At 37.4% G+C, this 20,253-nt stretch overlaps 1 long non-coding RNA gene across 1 annotated transcript in view; it reads left to right on the top strand.

Moving 5' to 3' along the window:
• Nucleotides 1–18,199, top strand: part of LOC122798902 — a 57,419-nt gene extending 39,220 nt beyond the window's left edge. Inside the window, exons 4-5 of the long non-coding RNA XR_006364337.1 lie at nucleotides 16,282–16,350; nucleotides 18,127–18,199. This is a non-coding gene — a long non-coding RNA (uncharacterized LOC122798902). The remainder of the gene's footprint in view (nucleotides 1–16,281; nucleotides 16,351–18,126) is intronic.
• Nucleotides 18,200–20,253: the final 2,054 nt, after the last annotated feature.

Raw genomic sequence — 20,253 nt, 5'->3', positions numbered from 1 at the left:
CAAATGTCAGTAAATTTGTTCCACAATTTACAGAGGGGTAGAATTTTGATAGTTTCATTCATATGCTTGAGAGGGTGTGTAAAGAGTATAATGTTAACCAAGAGCTCTGGGTATGGTTTCTGACCCCCTTACTCCATGGTAAAGCTGTAACTGTTATTTTCAAACTTCCTGATACTGACTGTATACATTGTAATGTTGTAAAGAAGTGTTTGCTAGAATTTTTTAAGATAACACATGAAGCTTATTGGTTCAACAAATCACCAAAACCTCCACGATAGCAGTAAATATTATTTTATTGAGACAAAACAAGCGCTTTCACGCATCTAACAATGCGCTTCATCAGGTTACAAATTGTAAATGACATAGATTCATCTTATATATTAGTTTATACATCCAATTAATTAAGAATTCAGCGGGAAGATTATCAATTAACCATTAAGAATCATCAATTGTCACTGGTAGTTAGAATCTAACCCTTATATGGAGGGCATTTCCTGTGATAAAAACTCTTTAAAAATTTTTAAACAACGACATTCTGTATAAATATATCAAATAGTTACAAATATAAGCTAAAGAATTACAACATCCTTTAACTTTATATCCGTTCGGATAGACTCCGTGGTGGATTTAAATATGTTACACTTTATTCTTACAAATGAATTAATCAACAAAAGACTTATGTTGCATTCAATCTGTTATAAACCACATATTGAAGTACTATATTTTTGATGAAGCTTATTGGAAAATGTTTTGCGAGCATAGATGCAAGGCAGATGAAAGTGCGCGTGAATATATTGCGGAACTAAGCACTTATTTTCATAGGTGGGTGAGTGGATGTCAGGTCACCATGTTTGAAGGCTGGTAGACCTTTTGGTGGGGGAACAAGCACTTAACACTTTGTCTGAGGAGATGAGAATCTGGTTAGCTGATAGCCAATTTATTTTATTTATATATTTTACATTTGTTTACCAGGCTAGTTTAACTGTATACATGTCCATTTTCAGTAGAGGCCCGGGGAGATAAGCTCCTAGGTAAGACAATGAATTTAACAAAATTCTACCTACGGATATAGAAGACAAATAAATCGATTTACAGTGCCAATTACAGGTTATCATAGTAAAAAAATAAAAAAATAACAGTGTAGAATACAGGCATAACAAAGGATGCAGTTAAAATCCCAAAATTTACAGTGTAGAATACAGTCATAGCAAATGAAAGTAATATAGATTAGGTGTTCTAGAGATAGTTAGTATAACTAGTTTTATAAGGAAGAAGTTTCTTTAGAAGAGTAGATGGGATGGGAAGAACAGAGTATTTAGTGACTCTTGAGCTAGTCAGGTTTAGAGCATGGGCATAGCCAGTGAGTTTTGAGATGCACTTTCAGATTGTTTTTGAAACAGGAAAGTGAGGGAAGTGTGGAGAGTTCGTTTGGTAGGAGATTCCAGGCTTTTCCAACTATATTAGAAAAGAGTGAGTCACCAGCCTTGTTGTTTGTTTTAGTAGTATGTGCTAGGAGTTTCTGAGAAGACCTTAAGGAATCTAGGTTTTTATAGGGAATGATTAGTGTGGAAAGAATAGGTGTTTTGGAAGGTGTGTAAAGGGTGTTGTGAGCTATAGTTAGTTGATGGTATTTAATTAGATTTTGTAGTTCAAGCCATCGTAGCTGTTTTATATTAAGGCAGTGATGGGTTCTAAATGGGTTACCTGTTGCAAATCTGGCGATGTTATTGTAGGACATTTCCAGTTTGCTGAGATTATTTTTAGATAGTTTAGTAAAAATAGGTGAGGCATATAGAAGAGGAGAGATTAGATGAGTGTGTGCTATTGTGGTTCGAGCTGAAGGTAAGAGAAATTATTTTATCCTATATAGAGAGCCTAACTTTTTGTTGACAGTTTTTATAGTATTGTTTATATGGATATCAAAGTTTAGATTATTGTCAATGGTGACTCCTAATAGTTTGGTGGTAGATTCAGGGGATATAATAGTTTTATTGGTAGAGTTAACTGAGAAATCCAGTGGGGGGGGGGTTTCTAGTAGGAGAGAAAAGGAGGAGTTTAGTCTTTTTGGGGTTTAAGAGAAGGCATCTATGTGTGAACCATTGCTCAACTGTGTTAAAGACTTGTTGGGTAAGGTAGAGAAGTTCAGAAGAGGAGGGGGCTGAGCATATCAGTGTGGAGTCATCTGCATATTGTATGCATGTGGCTTGGGGGATGGCAAGGTGAAGGTCATTGATGAAAATGGAAAAAAGTAGAGGTCCAAGGATGGATCCTTGGGGGACACCAAGGTTGACTGGCAAGTGAGTAGAGAAAGACTTGTGCCATAGTATGGCCTGTTGTCCTTTGTCAAGGTAAGACTGGAACCACTTTATTGAGGATGTATTAAGTGACAGGGATTTTAGTATTGTGATGAGAATTTGGTGATTTACCATGTCAAAAGCTTTAGACAGGTAAATAAATAGGGCAGAAGAGAGTTTGTTTAGATTGCGGTGTTTGTTGATACTATCTGGGCAGTAGTGGTGCTATGTGAAGGTCTAAAACCATGCTGACAGTTGGCTAGTAAATTATTTTGTGTTAGATGGTGAAGTAGTTGTCTGTGAATGCATTTTTCCATGATCTTTGCCAGAGGTGAGAGGAGGGCAATGGGACGATAGTTGGAGAGTTCAGTGGATTGCTCACCTTTGTGGAGGGGGATAATATGGGAAATTTTCCATAAAGTAGGGATATAACTTTCGGTAATAGTTCTATTGATCAGGATAGATATTGGATAGGCAATAGCTTTAGCGGCTAGTTGTAGGAATTCAGCAGGTAGTTGGTCTGCTGAGGGAGAGCATGGTTTCAATTTCTGAAGAAGGGGTAGTATATATGATGTTGGGATGGGTTGAAAGTGAAAAGAAGGAGGAGAGGTTGCTTTATTAGTAGGTAAAGTAAAGTTGTTAGGTGAGAGCTGACTAGCTAGTATTTGTATAGTGTCAGTGAAAAAGGTATTAAAATCATTGGCTATATTTATTGGTGTTTTGTGTTCAGTGTTTTGAGGGTTAGGAGTGGTGGATTGCCCTGGATGAAGTAGTTGGTTGATACTAGACCAAAATTTCTTTGGCTTGTTTTGACTGGCTTGTTGGGATAGGAGGTAGTAGGTTTTTTTGTCAGATATTTATAGCTTTTTTAGTTTGGTTTCTTAGTTGTCTAAAGGTTTGTTGGTGTATAGGGTTTTGAGTTTTTCTCCATTTTGCCCAATGTTTGTTTCTAGCATTGATTTTTTTGTTTGGTTTCTTTAGAGAGCCATGGAGCATGTTTGTTTTTAGCTCTGATTTGTCTGGTAGGGGCATGGTGGTTCAGGATGGCAAGGAAGTTGGAGTTAAAGTAACTAACGGCTTCATCTAAAGGTAGGTTTTGTAAGGGTGACCAGTTACATGCTTTTAGTTCCATCTGGAAAAGTTCAGGGTTAAAGTTCTTTTAGATCTGATGTTTTAATGGATGTTGGAGAGGGAAAGTTGGTTTTATGTCTGATGATATAGGTAAGAGAGTGGTCACTTAAATCATCAGGGAGGGTTCCTGAGTCATAAGTATGAGGAAGATGGTTAATGAGAATCCAGTCTCATAAGCTTGATTTCTTGTTGGATTTATTTATCCTTGTAGGGGAGGTAACAGTTTGGGAATACCCATATAGGTTTATATGGCTTGAGGGGAGGTTGCTGCAGAAGCAGGTCCAGTCAATATTTGTGTCACCTAGAATGATGGTTTCTTGAGGCAGGTTTTGGGATAGCCAGCAAAGTATATTTTCCATGGTTGCTATGTTATTACCAGGAGGTAGATATATACAAATGATATAGATGGATTTGGCATTGTTAATAAGAAGTTTGGAGATAAGAATTTCTGCATTGGTTACAATACAATGCACTACTGCAGATGAGTTGGGAAAGAAGGGAGACCTATACCTAGCAAACAGGGCATCACTGCACAGGAAAGGGACACACCCAGTGCTGCTCATGGGTCTAAGAGGACTATTCCAGGTACATGTCCAGGACCAAGGGTTAAAGGTTTTAAATGCAACCAGTTGGGCCATGTAACATATAGATGTCGATCTAGGCAAGGTGGGGAAGAAAAGGTGGGAGAGCCAGTAAGTGGGAATGACAAAATACCAACAGCAGGTTATCTTGAGACAACAAGTGTACCAAACTATCACAAGGGGTTATATCCTATCTTAGCAAATGGGAAAGAGGCCATGGCTAAGAGAGACACAGCCTCTGACCTAACCATTGTGAAGCCTGCAATGGTTACAGAGGAGCACTACTTGCTTGTGCAGTCTACTCCAGTCAGAGCTTTAGGAGGGACGCCATTCCAAATACCACTGGCTAGGGTTCACCTTGACTGGGAGGGTGGAAAAGGAAATTAGCAGTTAGGTGTGTTTGATGATAAAATAACAAACACATGTACCAAAACCAGTGAAGTGGACTGTTTATTTTCAGATCAAACAACTAAGCGCTTTTGCCAAAATAACCAAAGGCTTCTTCAGAGTTGTTCAAACATTCTACCCATACTGCTTTTTTATTACAAATCAGATTTAAAATACAAACACCTACCCTCCATATTAAACGTGTATACTTTCTTAAAAAGACAGTACCTTAATGCATGATCAAATACTTACTAACATACCAATTAATGAATAACATTTGTAAAAAGATATTATATAAAAAAGAATTATGAATTGCTGAATTGAAAAATTCATTCAAAATGTTAATATACTATTTAATATGTTTAAACAATTTGATTATGCCTGATTTTCAAAAATGGCTTGATGGAAATAAAATCATTCAAACCAGGGTCCACGGATGCATTTAACCTTAATTGTCAGAGGGATTCTTTACTTTCTAACTTTAAATTCATGTCACCTCCTCGCTCATCAGTAGAAGCCCTGTCTATCACAAAAAATACAAACTTTTTAAAATGTATGCATTTGTCTGAATGTATATAAAGGGCATTGTGAATGTCCTTGTTCTTTATAGCCCTAACATGTTCACTTATCCTGTCCCTTAACCTCTGAATAGTTTTACCTACATAGAAGCAGGGACAGGATAAACAAGTAGCCACATACACAACATGTGTAGTACAGCAGTTGCATCTACCAGGACATGGAATAGAAATATCATTCCCTCGAATGTAAAGATAGGGACCATCATTTATATATCTACATAAATTGCAACTTCCACATTTGGACATACAGGATTTATAAATTGGAGTGTTGCTTTTCTTTTCAAGAATGTTTTTAACATTCCTTCCCCTAATAAAAACTACCTGAGGTTTTAATCCTAGAATAGCTAACATCTCCTTTTGGAAACAAAGTTCTCAGCACTGGTTGACAATATCTACAACTTTTGAACTAGCCCCATTGTATTCTAAGACCATGGCACTGGTCTTGCTACTGTCATGAATCATATCTTTACTTTTAGGCCGCCAGTTAGATGATAGAATTGGTATACAAGTGGATCCCCTCTTTTTAATAACCTCTTTTTTTAATGTTTATTAATAGTTTCAAGGGTTACCCCATTTCCAAAAATATTCCAATTAAATTATAAATTTCCCTGTGAAAAAGTTCATCATTACTGGTAAGTCTTGACACCCTTACCATCTGTCCTTTAACCGCACTTTGTTTTTGGAAGTGTGGATGGTTGCTGGTGAAATGCAACAAGGTGTTTGAATAGGAAGCCTTCCTGTAAATAGTACTATGTAAAATGTTAACTTTCTTTGTTAAACAAATGTCCAAATAATTTATCTGGTTTTTATCCCAGGTACTAGTAAATTTTAGGAAATCAGTGGTTCTGCTAAGATATTCCACAAATTCAATAGCTTCCTGCTCTTCCCTCTTACACAGAATAAGGATGTCATCAAGAAATCTACCATAGGACAAAATTATTTGATTATAACACGTTTTAAAAATACATTCTTTTTCCCAGTCTAATAGCGCAAGGTTGGTGAAAATGGGGGCGCATTTGGCCCCCATCGCTGCACCAGCTATCTGATGAAAAATTTCACCCTCAAATGTAAGAAAATTGTTCTTTAAGACAATCTCCATAAAATCAACCAATAGTTCAAGTGTTGCCATATCCGTTACCCCCAAACTGGCAATACTCTTCTGAAACATTTCGGTACCCTTTTCATGTGGGATCACAGAAAAATTGACAACATCAGTTGTCAGAAAACTAATCTAATTCTTCTAAATTCCTAAATCTAGCCAACCTGCTCACACAATGTCATGAATCTTTTATAACATGGTCAACTTTATTTAACAGGTATTTCAATTTATTATCAATCCAAGCTGATAGGGGTTCAGTTTTTGAACCCCTCACAGACACTATTGGCCTAAAAGGAGGATCGGAAATGGATTTATTAGTTTTAGGAATACCAAAAACCGTTGGTAAAACCCATTTTTTCTACAGTTAAAAATTATTTTTCTTTGTCAGTAATACGTCCTTCTAAATGCTCCTGTGATAAAACTATATCTATCCAAGAATATGCCCTGTTACCTTCGTGTCTAGATGCCCTTACATATGTAGACTATTCATTTAATAACTGCTCCATCCTGGCTACATAATCAATATGACGTATAATAACTATGTCCCCTCCTTTATCTGGGGTCATAATTCTAAGGTTTTTATCCATAGCCAAAGACCGCAAAAGTTGATTTTTCACCCTTGCTCAAATTATGGCTAACTGTACTTTTGTTTGAATTTTTATTGTCATTGTTTTTGTTAAAAATCTATGTATGTATACGTTTTTCACATAGTCTTTCAAACATACCAATTTCAATATTGTTTGGAGGTATAAAAGTACTTTTCTGACTAAGAGACAAACATTCAGACTGTTGTACATTTCTGTCTTTAAAAAACACCTTTAAGTTCATTTGTCTAGTAAACCGTTTCAAATTCATCAAAGTTCTAGCAACATCCAAATGTGAACAAGGAAAGAAGGTCATACCCTTCTTCAACCTTTGAGTTATAGCTATAGCATAGGGTGAAGGGACCTCTAGATTTGATTCAAGATGAGAGGGAGGGTGTGTGAATCCAACAAGGAGTCTGTTGTGGCATATGTCCTAAAGCTCAGGACAAGGCTCAGGGAGCCCATAGGCTTGGCCCAGCAGTACCTGGTAGAAGCCCAACTGCAGAAAAAGGTCTGGTATGACAGGAATACTTGAGCTAGACAGTATGCTGTAGGAAAACAGGTAATGGTTCTCATTCCTGTCAGACACAACAAGCTGCAGTCAGCTTGGGAGAAACCCTACAAGGTTGCAAGGAAGATCAGTGATGTTAACTATATGGTAGAACTGCTAGGAAGGAAGCAGGGGCAGAAATTGTACTATGATAACATTATAAATCCTTACCATGATTGGGAGACCCTTCTGTTGATTATTTGCAGTAGAAGTCTGAGGGGGATCTGGTGACTAATCTTCTCAGCGAGGCTCGGACTGACACCTCAGCGGAAGGGGTAGCAATGTCCCAGCAGATATCCCCCACCCAGGACCCCAAAGGCCTATTAAGCAGGCCCCTTATAGGGTGCCTGAGAAAGTCAAACAGATTCTGAGGGAGGAGATACAGGAAATGTTGGAACTAGTGGTAATTCAAGAGTCCAGCAGTCTCTGGGTCTCTCCAGTGGTGCTGGTACCAAAGAAGGATGGCAGCACCAGGTTCTGTGTGGACTACAGGAAATTAAATAGTCAAACAGAGTCAGATACTTACCCCATGCCTGGAACAGATGAAGCCCTAGAGCAGCTGAATGGGGCTAAGTATCTTACCAAGGGTTACTGGCAGGTGCCCTTGACTCCCAGTGCTAGAGAGGGAGAGGTCAGCCTTTGTGACTTCTTTTGGCTTGTATGAGTTCGCAAAGAAGCTGAGTAATCATTGAGCCTCAGTCCTCACCACTAGCACTAGTGAAGGACATACACATTGGGAGGATGACAAGTCCACACACACAGGAAAGTACAATTTCCCTTAAGAACACAGCGATCGCAGTGAGTCTGGGGCTGGTTTCTCCCTCTTTCTCCAGACTCCCAATAAGACTCCACACTGGCACAGCTATAGGGTTAAGATCTCAACCAAGTGGTCAAGCCAAAACCTCCAGCACCTTCTCTGTCCAAACACTGCTTCGTGTCCCTGCCCAAGTAGCTGACAAACACACTGAGATTTGATTTATAAACACACACACACACACACTCCTGGGAAAGGCTGGCACAGGTTTACTAGCTATGCACCTTCTGTCCAGACTAAAATGTAGTTATCACTGACACCAACCAGCTCTTTATCAGCTAATATAAGGCCCTTCACAAAGGGTGACCAATCCTACTGTGTGATGTTACTATTATCCAAATGGTAAGTGTGGCCAAGGCCAAGGCTATTAAGGAGTCGCCTATACAGTGTCACCAAACACATATGCAAGTAGTCTAAGAGCTTAAATATCTCTAAGCAAACCAGCCACAATTACAATGTTTAAATATATTTAATGCTAAACAGTAAAAGAACAAGACAATATTCAATAACTCTGCACAATGTCTACAGAGTTCAGAATCACAGGAAATATTTTAAAACATTGCAGGACAGTCTCAAATAAATACAGAAAACATCTAAACTAATCTTTACTATATTCCCATCTATATCTAAAATATACTTTTCCCTAGTTGCTTACTATTAGCAATGCAGAAGTGCTGAAGATGGATGTTTCAAGGTCCAAAGACAAATACAAAATGCACAGTCTCTGAGAGAGTTCCCAAATTAATATCAAAACATTACTGCTGGTTAAGCTGTATGACATCACTATTTGTCACCTGTCATCAGTTCCCAGGATAACAGATACCAATAGAATTTTTAGCATCTCTGTATGAGAAGTACATATCTCTCAGGATTTTGCCTAGAAATGGAAGTCGTAAAACAGTTAAACACATTTACATTTTAAACCTATTAATTATTTCTGTTTCAAGACAATAGAAAAAAAATTCCTAGCTCTAGACATTCTCCTTGCCGCCTTGAAACTAACTTTTGTAGCACATCATAAAACACTTTTAACTTATTTTCTTGAAGTTTTGCAAGTTAACTCTGTATGTTTCAGCTTCTACCATTAAAACACACATCGGCACAGGTATATAGTTTATACACATTTCTGCTCTTTTTTAGGGCGAGTCACTGTGGTTACATTCTTGAAGCTCAGTACATAACATACAGTTCAGCACACACTTCTGCACCAGTAGTTTAATATCCACATAACATATAGTTCTCTTACATTTGTAAGACAAGCTTATGGATCATATTAATATTCACAAATGACATATGATTATTTATAAAATTCCAGATAGCCGGGGTGGCAGGCTCACATATCAGATCCCACAATGGTAGTGATAAGCTGGTTATGAGAGATGAGTCAGTACGGGATGCAGATGGAATCTACTTAAATGGAAAAGGAGGCAGTAGAATAATGTAGTTGAAAAGAATGACGAAGCAAGTAAGGGAGGAAAAAAAAAATGAAGGGAAAGTATGTAAGTGAATGAGATGTGTAAAGACCGCATGAAAAATGGGATTGTGGGATTTATGATAGCAACGAGGATAGGGAATATACAGCACAAGAAATTATAGTGAATAGATAAATATATTCTTTAAAGGAAAAATATGATTGAAAAAAGTAGAGATAATTAACATTAGGTTTGGATGCAAAAAGGGGGGAAGAGAGCTGTGGTATAAGTGTAAATAAAAAAAGAATTTGGGCACTGAAAAAAATGATAGCTTTCCTTATAGGATTTCATGTACAGGTAAATGAGATAATATGGGGTATGCTATTTTTGGTTCTATAAATGGATGTGAGAAATAAATTAAAGATTTCATAAAGGAAAATGGGTGATGTCAGGTAGGGAAGAGATTAGAAGTAGTTTGTACCCATTTATATCAATATCTATACCTATATATATATATATATATATATATATATATATATATATATATATATATATATACATATATACATATATATATATATATATATATATATATACATATATTTATATATATATATATATATATATATATATATATATATATATATAGTGTATGTGTGTTTGTCTGTATGTATTATGTGCATATATTTTTATACCATACGTGTGTGTGTGTGTGTGTACATAATACGGGCAGAAGCCCAAGACAACTGAGTCTCAGATGGAGTGGTAAAAATAACAGATCTCCCCTAAAAAGTCTATAAAACTCTAAATAAAATGATACATCTTCCAGTCATTCTTGACAACTCAAGGACTTTAAGCATGTGATCTTTTCAGTTTTGAACTTTTGAGGTCTTTGTTATTGTTGAATACAATTAGTGAGATTATCTCAAAGGCAGCATTATATTCATTAACTGGTCTGATCAATGCTGAGTATAAGGGAGTTATTACCTCTTTAGACCAAGAAGATATTCCTTTTATGCAGTAACATAGTAAGGGTGGGGTGAAGGGGAAATTGCCCCATGTGCAATGTGTTAGGGGACACAACTGAGAACTGTGCAGTAGTTTTCTATACAGAAATGCCAGTAAGTCACTTGAGTTTTTTTTCTTTTTATCTGGGGCAGCTTGTCTTGACTTCTGTATTATAAGTAGCCAATGCTTTATGGTCGAGATCAGGGTGGACCTGGATTTTGTGGGGTGTGATTGCTGGATTGACTGACTTTTTTTGCTCATCAGTTGAACAGCTGGGGATGGGGGCACATGGATTAGTTGCTGTAAGCACAAGTCCTTTTTTTGTTCTTCACTTGAAGATGAGGGGTGTGTGAATCAAGGTCATGGGGTCAGCACAAGGTGGTAGATAAGACAACAATGCTTCTGCTTTTATGCTAAATAAAATGATTCTCTGAAAACCAATGACACAAGATTAAAAGTGAGGGGGGTATCAACCCAAGTTCCTAGGTCTCTGATCACATTTTAATTTTGTAATGATATGTTGTCCATACAGTATAAGGAAAGCAGGGGTTGTGTGCCAAGAATGTTACAAGACATTTCTTTTTAGCATTTACTTTGAGCCCATTTTTACAATAACAGGAGTTTACTATGCAGAGTTCCTACTGGAAGGTTTGTGTCTCAGTTGGTGACTTAACAACACTCAGTTTGCATGGAGCTATCAGAAGTTAAGGACAAAATGGAGAGGTGCCAGCACTGAGCCATGGGGGATACCACTGGTCACATCCATACATTCTGATCAGGCTTCTGCAACTGACACTGCGTGGGTTCTGTTTATCAGCCAGTTTGCTTTCCATTTTACTAGATATTTACTTTACCGTTGCTTATCAGGGATGTCCAGCTGGGCAAGTGGCCCTTTTTCAGTGGGGGGGGGGGTCTGTTTTTATCTCCTTTAGCTTCTGTGTGATTCTAGTGTAGTGAGTGGTGGTGAAAGGCTTGGCCATGTCATGATATGCCATGTGCATCAAATGGCCACCATCTACAGACTCTGTAACCCTTTAAAAGAAGTTTATCAGATTCATATCATAAGGTCTACCTTTTGCAAAGCCAAACTGTTGGGAGTCAAGTAGAATAAGATTTTTGATATTGTAGTCTGTGACAGTTATAATATATACCATGAATTTACAGATGAGGCTTGCAAGTTTGTAATTACCTGGGTTGGTCATAAGGCCATTCTTATGGAAAGGCATCAGAACTGCAGTATGTCGCACATTAGGGATCCAAGAAGTAGCTATACGTTGGTTACACAGTTTAAGAAAAGGATCTACAAGAGTACATTTAACACTGTTAACTAAGCTAGTAGGTATGTTGCCAGGTCCTGTGGAAGTATTTTTGGTCATGGTTAGCAATTTTAATAAATGATCTTTAGAGATAATCAGGGGAATAAAGGATTTTGGCAGTTTAGGGTTTTGGGAAAAATTCTCAGGGGTGAAGATGGCACTGCATTTATTGTCAAGAATATTGGCAATGTATAGTGGGACAGAACTGAAGGCATTATTTTAAAAAAAGTTTAAAGCAATTTAGGCATTTACTCACACACTCACTCATCAAACCAGAGACACACAGACACATAAATAGACACACACACACACACACACACACACACACACACACACTAATGTAACCCTACGCCACCCCTCAGCTGCTACACCTCCCAGGCAGACGCACACTCACACATGCATCCCCTTGCATGCGCTCATTCATGTACCTATTAGCCCTACCTTACCACTAAACTCTCTAGTACTTACTTCTACCATGATGATTAAACATAACCTTTTAGCCATGTTCACTACCACAACATGCAATTATCATACATGGTAAACTACATGGGCAAGAAGTTAGATGTCTAACCAATTAGATGACTTCAAGGAAGTTGTTTGGGGGAGAGCACATAAATAATTAGCATATGCGTCTCTCCTGATTCCGTCATTAGTACACAGCATGGGCACAGAGATAGCCTGATGTGATGCTGTATGTTTTCATGAAAAGCACCATGTTAGAGCTGTCTCTGAATTGTAAAATGTTACCTCAAGGTGTACACTTTCATGTAACCTTTATGAATCCAACACAATGCTTAAAAAGGAATTCTTTACTCTTAAGGCTAAAACTTCCCTAAGAAATTAACCTTCTTCTGTAAAATAAAATGTTGAAAGAATGGGTCAGGATCACACTGCAATGTTGTGTACTGCTAAAGAGAATAAGAGACTTTCAGCTTTTCCCGGTTAGGGGTCACCACAGTGGAACTCCGGTCCGCTCATGATTGGCAGTTGATTTTTAAGTGCCAAGTTGCCAGCCTGCTGCCCAACCTTCAACAAAGGCACACCCATTCACGCTCACACCTACCTGCATGTCTTTAATGTCACTCGACCGTGGGGAGGACATGCAGACTTCACACAGAAGGCACTCCAGGTGAGAATCGAACAGGAGAACCTGTTGTTGTGAAGCAACAATGCTAACCGCTGCACCACCATGGCTGTGCTACCAAAGAGAAGGCCATGGTCAAAACTGAAATGTAGGCTTTATGTGAGTTTGGCCAACAACTAGGATAATTGAGTCAACCTTGCATAACTGATTTACAATTGCACTAGTAAAATGTAATGTATTTTACAATTAAGGGAGATGTAAGGACTATTAGATTCTGGAAGCATGATTCCCCTTGATAAACGTCCCCTGTCTTGTAAACACAGGGTTACTATTCACCAGAAAGTAGAAGTAATAGGCAGTCATGGTGATAGAAATGTGTACCACCTTACACATGTATAAAGTCACAGACTTCAGGGAAAACAACTGAATCCTGCAGTTTCAACCCAAGATAAAATTAATAATATAATATTAGGATACTTTCTTAATTTCAAAACACTATGGAAAATGTGAGCGGATGGAGATCCCATTGATAAGAAAGAGGAAGGTCAGATAAACCAGCCAGTATATGTTGGGGAAGCACAAGACAGTGACATTCCTAAAGAGACCTGGAACCAGGATCATTTGAAGAACTTGGCACCGAAACTACAAAGCTGCTGTTTTCTTATGGTTAGACAGTAAAAAGGATCCTGCATGTTACCTGAAGCATGACTCAATAATCCTATAAACCAGGAGAAAAACTAGAGTTGAACTGGTAGGAAACTAAAATAACTGTAATTGCAAGACAGATCTAGTCACTGAGACTTATGAGAAGTGTTAGCACAGGAATGGGAACATAAAAATAGAGAGAGGCATCTGAGTTAGGATTTCCAGGACAAAGTGAGAACAGAATTTGAGACAAGCATGGGAATACAGAATTCTGTGCCTATTTCAGCTAATATATTACTGCAAGCAAAGGCAGACTTTTCACAAGTACTGCAATACAGGAAAGAAGTAAAACTGATGGGAAAACTATTCCTGAATACTCTTTGTAGTGAAAGGGTAACATAAGGAAGGAAAAGAAAGTGTGAGATTGCCTTACATTCACAATAAGGCAGAGGGAGAACAACCTAAAATAAAACATCCTATTCAAGAGGCTTGTACTAACAGCGAGGAAAGTAAAGAAGAAAATTACTTTTTGTTTGGAGTGACCCTTTACAGAGGGAATGCAGAAGCTGCAAGGCCAGTTTTTGAGAGGCAGGAGCTATACCTTAAGGGCACATTGAGAAAATTATATTTTACTAGGGCAATAGAAATATAACTGAATTTGTAGAGAAAGATAGTGAACAAGATATTCCAGTAACTTCTTAATCCTATCTGAGTAAACATTAACGTCTTACATTAAGTAAGTAAAGAATGGAAAGACATGTTGCATCTGTTACTACTACTAAAACCTTACAAGACATTAGTAATGAAGCCAGTCTATAGAGATTATAGGCAATTACCTTGGGGAGGATAGAACTAAGGGAATATTATCAGCCAAATTTTAATGACCAGCCATAAAGAAAGAGAAAGACAACTATGCTCCCTGTACAGAATGCCAGAAGACAGCACCTCACCCTGGACATAAAAGAATCAGAATGTCTATATGTGCCATAGATGTACCAAGTGAACATATTTCTATAGCATCTTGGGGCCATTAATAAAACCCAGAAATGGATATCAGAATGTAATAGTCATAACAGGCTGTCCCACCCAATCTCCAGAGACAGTACATTTATACATATATTGTCATATGGCCAAACATAAAAAATACAAAAATAAAAATAAATAAAAATGAAAAAAAAATCATTAGTTAGCTGTTCTTAATTTTAAAACCTGAGTTAAGAGAACTGATTTGGTAAATGAGACTCAGCACAGGAAAAACACCTGCGCTGAATGATTTTCTCAATATGCAGTGTTTTACAATTTACTCAGTAAGTTGAATTTAGAACAAATAAGTTATGAGTTGTTTTTATTTATTATATTTTATTTATTTTTAGTTGCATTTTGTATGTTTGGTTGTGTGATTTCATTGCAGCATTTTCATCAGACTGAGTTTTCCTATAAATTTTATTTGTTCACTGGTTCCCACTTTTTCTGATGTAGTCCACAGTAAAGGATAAATGCACTTAAGTTTCAATAAACATTTTCTGTGGATGATTATTGGTGGTTTGTTTTTAAGATTATGTAATTAAATGGTGCATAAAAGCATGGACTGTAATCCTACCAAACTACTACTGTTGAGTAGTTATACAGGGAAACAGTTGTCTGGAACCTAATGTTTAGAGTTATGTTACAGTATAGACAAATCCCTGTGGACTACTCTGACAAGGCCTGAGCAACTTCCTGAGAAGAAATCCAGAGTGCGATACTTTAAAGGAAAGTACCTCCATGCTTTGGACTTTTGTTTTTACTTCTTTGCAACACAGAAAGGAAGGACTGGACTCTTTTATAAGTAACCAATGCCCTGTTTGTTGGGCTCTTGGACTTTTAAAAAAGAAACACTATATGTTTTTATTTCATATACTTATTTTGGTGCCACAAGTTAAATCTGTACGTAGGATGTGAAAAAAACAAACAAACTGTAATGACATCAGAAATGAAAACCTGTACATGAAGAAACGGCATACATTGATTTTGTTACTGTACTAAAGTGTCTAAGTAGTTTAAGATATGTGTCCATTCACATGCACGTGAGCGCACACACACACACACACAGTACCTGCTTTCAATCATGTGACAATATATCAGCTTCACTAATATTAGATGATCTGTGCAGCTACATTAGCATAGAGGGATGAAACCCTGACTACGAACCAAGTGACCCAAGTTCAGCAAGTGGCTTGGATACTGTAGGAGCTGGCAAAAGGAGGAGATAAGTGAAGAAGCTTAAGCCTGATCACTTCTCTTTGTGGTGGGTGTGTGCCTGTGGACAGGCTTACCGTGCTAGAATCCATGGAGAAGACTAGGAATCACATGCAGGTGCAGGTCAACAATTTGAAAGGCCCAATTAATGACTTCATATGGAATCGTATAGATCACAAAGGCTCATTGCATGCCAACTCCTTGGATGCTAATACACATGCACAGGTGATCAGGGCTGCAACCAAAAATCCTGCACACATTCAGAATAGTGACACCTCTCCTGCTACACTTGACCATTTTATTCTCATCCACAGGGAATAAGTAGGCCATGGGACTCCTGCCCAGAGGGAGTGAACTGGAAATTAGAAGGAAAGCTCAATAACCAGTGGGGGACTAGAAGAAAAAATATTACCTCATCTCATCTGATTATCTGCTGCTAGACTTAAATTTATTCTCTTATATTGCAAGAGATCAGAAAAATTTCAGAATATAAAACGTGTTATTAAATTTAACTTAATGTCCTGTTTTATCAACAAGTCTATTTTTGTTTATGATTCTAGTTTTTCTGAAGAAAAGGGATATAAGCCAACTAGGTGCTGGTGGCAGTTTTCGTGCAGTTACTGGGGGTAGTAAGTATTTATTTTATTTGCTTTCATTATTTATCATTTAAGTAATTCATTTATTTCTGTAGCCATCATGGGACCATTAGTAAAACTCCAGAATGGATTTCAGTGCATACTAGTCACAGTGGACTGTGCTACCAAATTTCCTGAGGCAGTACCTTTATGCAAAAATAAACACATAAGTATCAAAATATAGAACACTGAAAATAAATAGATATAAAATAACTCATAACTTAGCTGTTCTCTATTTTAAAACCTGAGTTTAGAGAAATGATTTGGCAACTAAGACTCAGCACAGAAAAATACCTAATTTTAATTATTTTATCTCTATATATGGTTTTGAAATTTAGAGCAGATAAGAAATATTTTAATTTTACCTGTTATATTTTATTCATTTTTATTTGTATATTTTTGTCTGTTTGGTTATGTGATCTTATACTATCACTGATAACATCATTTTCATTTTCGTGAGGCTGAGTTTTCCTGTAAATATTTTCTTTGAATGATTATTGGAGATTTGTTTTTCAGTCTATGTAATTAAATAAAAGACTGGACTATAGCCCTACTGAGTACAAAAGTACTACAGCTGACATCTCATACAGCGGGGAATGGTTACTTACACATACAGTAGGGTCTTGGAGTTATGTTACAGTACAGGCAAATCACTGTGGACTATTCTGGCAAGGCCTGGGCATCTTCCTAAGAAGGAATCCAGAGTGAGATACTTTAAAGGAAAGTATCTGCATGCTTTGGTCTTTTATTCCTGCTTCTTACCAACACAAAAAGAAGGACTGGACTAGTTTGTAAGTAACTGCTGCCTTGTTTGTGGACTCTATGAGGTTTGAATAAATGGAAGTCTATGTGTTTTTTTTTCCATTTTTTTCATAAAATTGTTTTGGTGCCGCAAGTCAGGAAATCAAATTTATTATGCATCTAGTATCGGAAAATGTGAAAGTGTGATAGCATCATAAATAAAAACGTGCATTCTGAAATGGGACACATTGACTTAGTATACCACGGTATCTAAATATTGTATCATAAGTGCATGTGTGTACACAAACATACACACACAATACAGTACCTTCTTTCAGTCATGTGCTTATGTAACATCTCTTGTATTATTACCTGAATTTTGCAGGTACGTTGTGCAGAGAGGTGAAGCCTTGACTAGGACCCAGGTGACCCAAGTTTGAGCAGTACCTTGGGTGGTTTGTTAAACCTACCACAATGAAATGAAGAATTATGAAACTTAAGCCTGCTCACCTCTCTTTGGGGCAGGGGAAGGTGCTTTTTGTCACAGTTGGCATGCTAGAATGATTGGATTTGATCAGGAATCATCATACTGAGGTGTATGTTTACAACTGGGCAGAGCTAATTAATATCACATGGCGATGTATGCAACTCAAGGGCACATTGCACAGCAGTGTCTTGGCTACTAGTGAACACTCATGGGGCATCAGTGATGCAACTAAAACACAGAATGGTGGCATCTATCTTGGTATACTTCACCCTTTTATTGTCATCTACAGGGAATGAATAACCCATGGGCCTCCTGCCCAGAGCGAGTGACCTGGAAAATAAAGCAGGTTAGAAGGAAAGCTCAATAACCAGTGGTGGACTGGAGCAAAAATATTATTACCTTATCTTCTTTGTTTATCTCCTGCTAGACTTAAATGTATACTCTTACATTGCAAGAGATCAGAAAATATCCAGAATATAAAATTTTATTAAATTTAAATTGTCTTATTTTATCAATAAATCTATTTTTGTTTATGATTCTAGGTTTTCTGAAAACGGCTATGAGACAATTAGATCTTGGTGGCAGTCGTAGTGGCCATCATGGTGGTGGTAAGCATTTCTTTTGTTTATTTTATCATTTATCATTTAAGTAATTTATTTAAATCTGCAGTCATCATGGGACCATTAGTAAAACCCTAAAATGGATTTCAGTGTGTACTAATCACTGTGGACTGTGCTACCAAATTTCCAGATGCAGAACCTTTATGTAAAAATAATCACATAAACAAATATCCAAATATAGAGAAATTAAAATAAATAGATATAAAATAACTCATAACTTAGCTGTTCTCTATTTTAAAACCTGAGTTCAGACAACTGATTTGGCAAATAAGACTCAGCACAGGAAAATACGTAATTTTAATTATTTTATCTCTATATACAGTTCTGAAATTTAAAGTTATTTTTTACTTGTAATATTTTATTCATTTTTATTGTTGTATTTTTATGTGTTTGGTTATATGATCTTATAGCATCACTGATAACATCATTTTCATTTTCATGAGACTGAGTTTACTATAAATATTTTCTGTGAATGATTATTGGTGGTTTGTTTTTCAGTCCATGTAATTAAACAGTGCATAAAGGACTGGGCTGTACCCCTACCAAGTACAAAAGTACTACAGTTGCTCTGTCATACTGGGGGAATGTTTTCCTAAAACAGGGTCTTGAAGTTGTTACAGTGTAGACAAATCACTGTGGACTATTCTGGCAAGGCCTGGGCATCTTCCTGAGAAGGAATCCAGAGTGAGATACTTTAAAGGAAAGTATCTCCATGTTTTGGACATTTATTCTTCTTTCTTGCCAAAACAGAAAAGAAGGATTGGACTCTTTTGTAAGTAACTTCTGCCTTGTTTGTTAGACTCTGTGAGGTTTGAAAAAAATGGAAGGCTGGGTGTTTTTTTCTATAAACTTATTTTGCTGTCACAAGTCAAGAAATAAAGTCTATTATGCATATAGGATATGAAAATGTGTAAATGTGATAGCATCGTTAATAAAAGCATGTGCATTCAGAAATGAGACACATTGACTTATTATACAATGGTATCTAAATATTTTAAGATAAGTGCATGTGTACATACAAACACACACGTTCAATCAATAAAGTACCTGCTTTCATTCATATGCTAATGTATCATCTTTACTGTTATTACCTGAATTTGGCAGCTACATATCATAGAGACCGGGCAGGGGAACTTGTGTTAAAACTGTTTAACTTCATTTATGTTTGAGACCCACATTTATGCATAGCTGAACACCACACTGCAGGTTTAGTGCTGCAGTGTATAGATGCAAATGCTTAGAAAGACAATTTTCCCTTGATATCTGCTAGAGTACCCTCCTTGGCTCCATTGCATCTCTGTTGGCAACCCAGTTGTGCATTGCTACCTAGCCAGCAACTCAGTTATGTATTCTGACATATTGACAGTCTACCACCCTTAACCCAACACAGAACAGCCTCCTTTGTTAGTGTCATAAGCAAACCCTGGTCCATCTAGTCCATCCCAGTAGTTACTACAATATATGTACCTCTCATAATGGATGGACAGTTTACCACCATTTCTCCAGCCAACCTGATTGACATGGGCATCCTGAGGCAATGTAGTAATTGCCTGAAGTATATTGACAACCACTTGCTCCTAAAGCAAACAAACACAGGATGTGAGAGATGTAATTATATCTTGAAAATAGAATCAGTTCTCTCACATAACAGTATACAAGACATACAACAGGTTGTCAGCCCATGCATCTCCCCTCTCACACAAGATAAGGTCAAGACACAAAGACATATGCAGAGGTACTCACTAAGACCCTACCAAAAGACCAGAGACCTCCCAAGAGCAGGCATACACATACTGATATATGAACAGAACCCACCACTATAAATACCAAGATGGCGCAGTGGTGCAGCGGTTAATGCTGTCGCCTCACAGCAAGAGGTTCTCTGGTTCGATTCTCGGCTGGGGTGCCTTCTGTGCGGAGTTTGCATGTTCTCCCTGCATTCGCGTGGGTTTTTTCCGGGTACTCCGGTTTCCTTCCACATTCTAAAGACATGCTTCTGGAGCATTTCTCCCCAGGCCTCCACTGAAAACAGGATCTGTGGAACCTAGT

Source organism: Protopterus annectens, chromosome 3.part1 (genome assembly GCF_019279795.1).
Source record: "Protopterus annectens isolate FY-2018-M chromosome 3.part1, PAN1.0, whole genome shotgun sequence".
NCBI classification, from domain to species: domain Eukaryota; kingdom Metazoa; phylum Chordata; order Ceratodontiformes; family Protopteridae; genus Protopterus; species Protopterus annectens.
The sequence above is the reverse complement of the archived record's forward strand: the minus strand, read 5'-3'. Positions and strand labels throughout refer to the sequence as shown.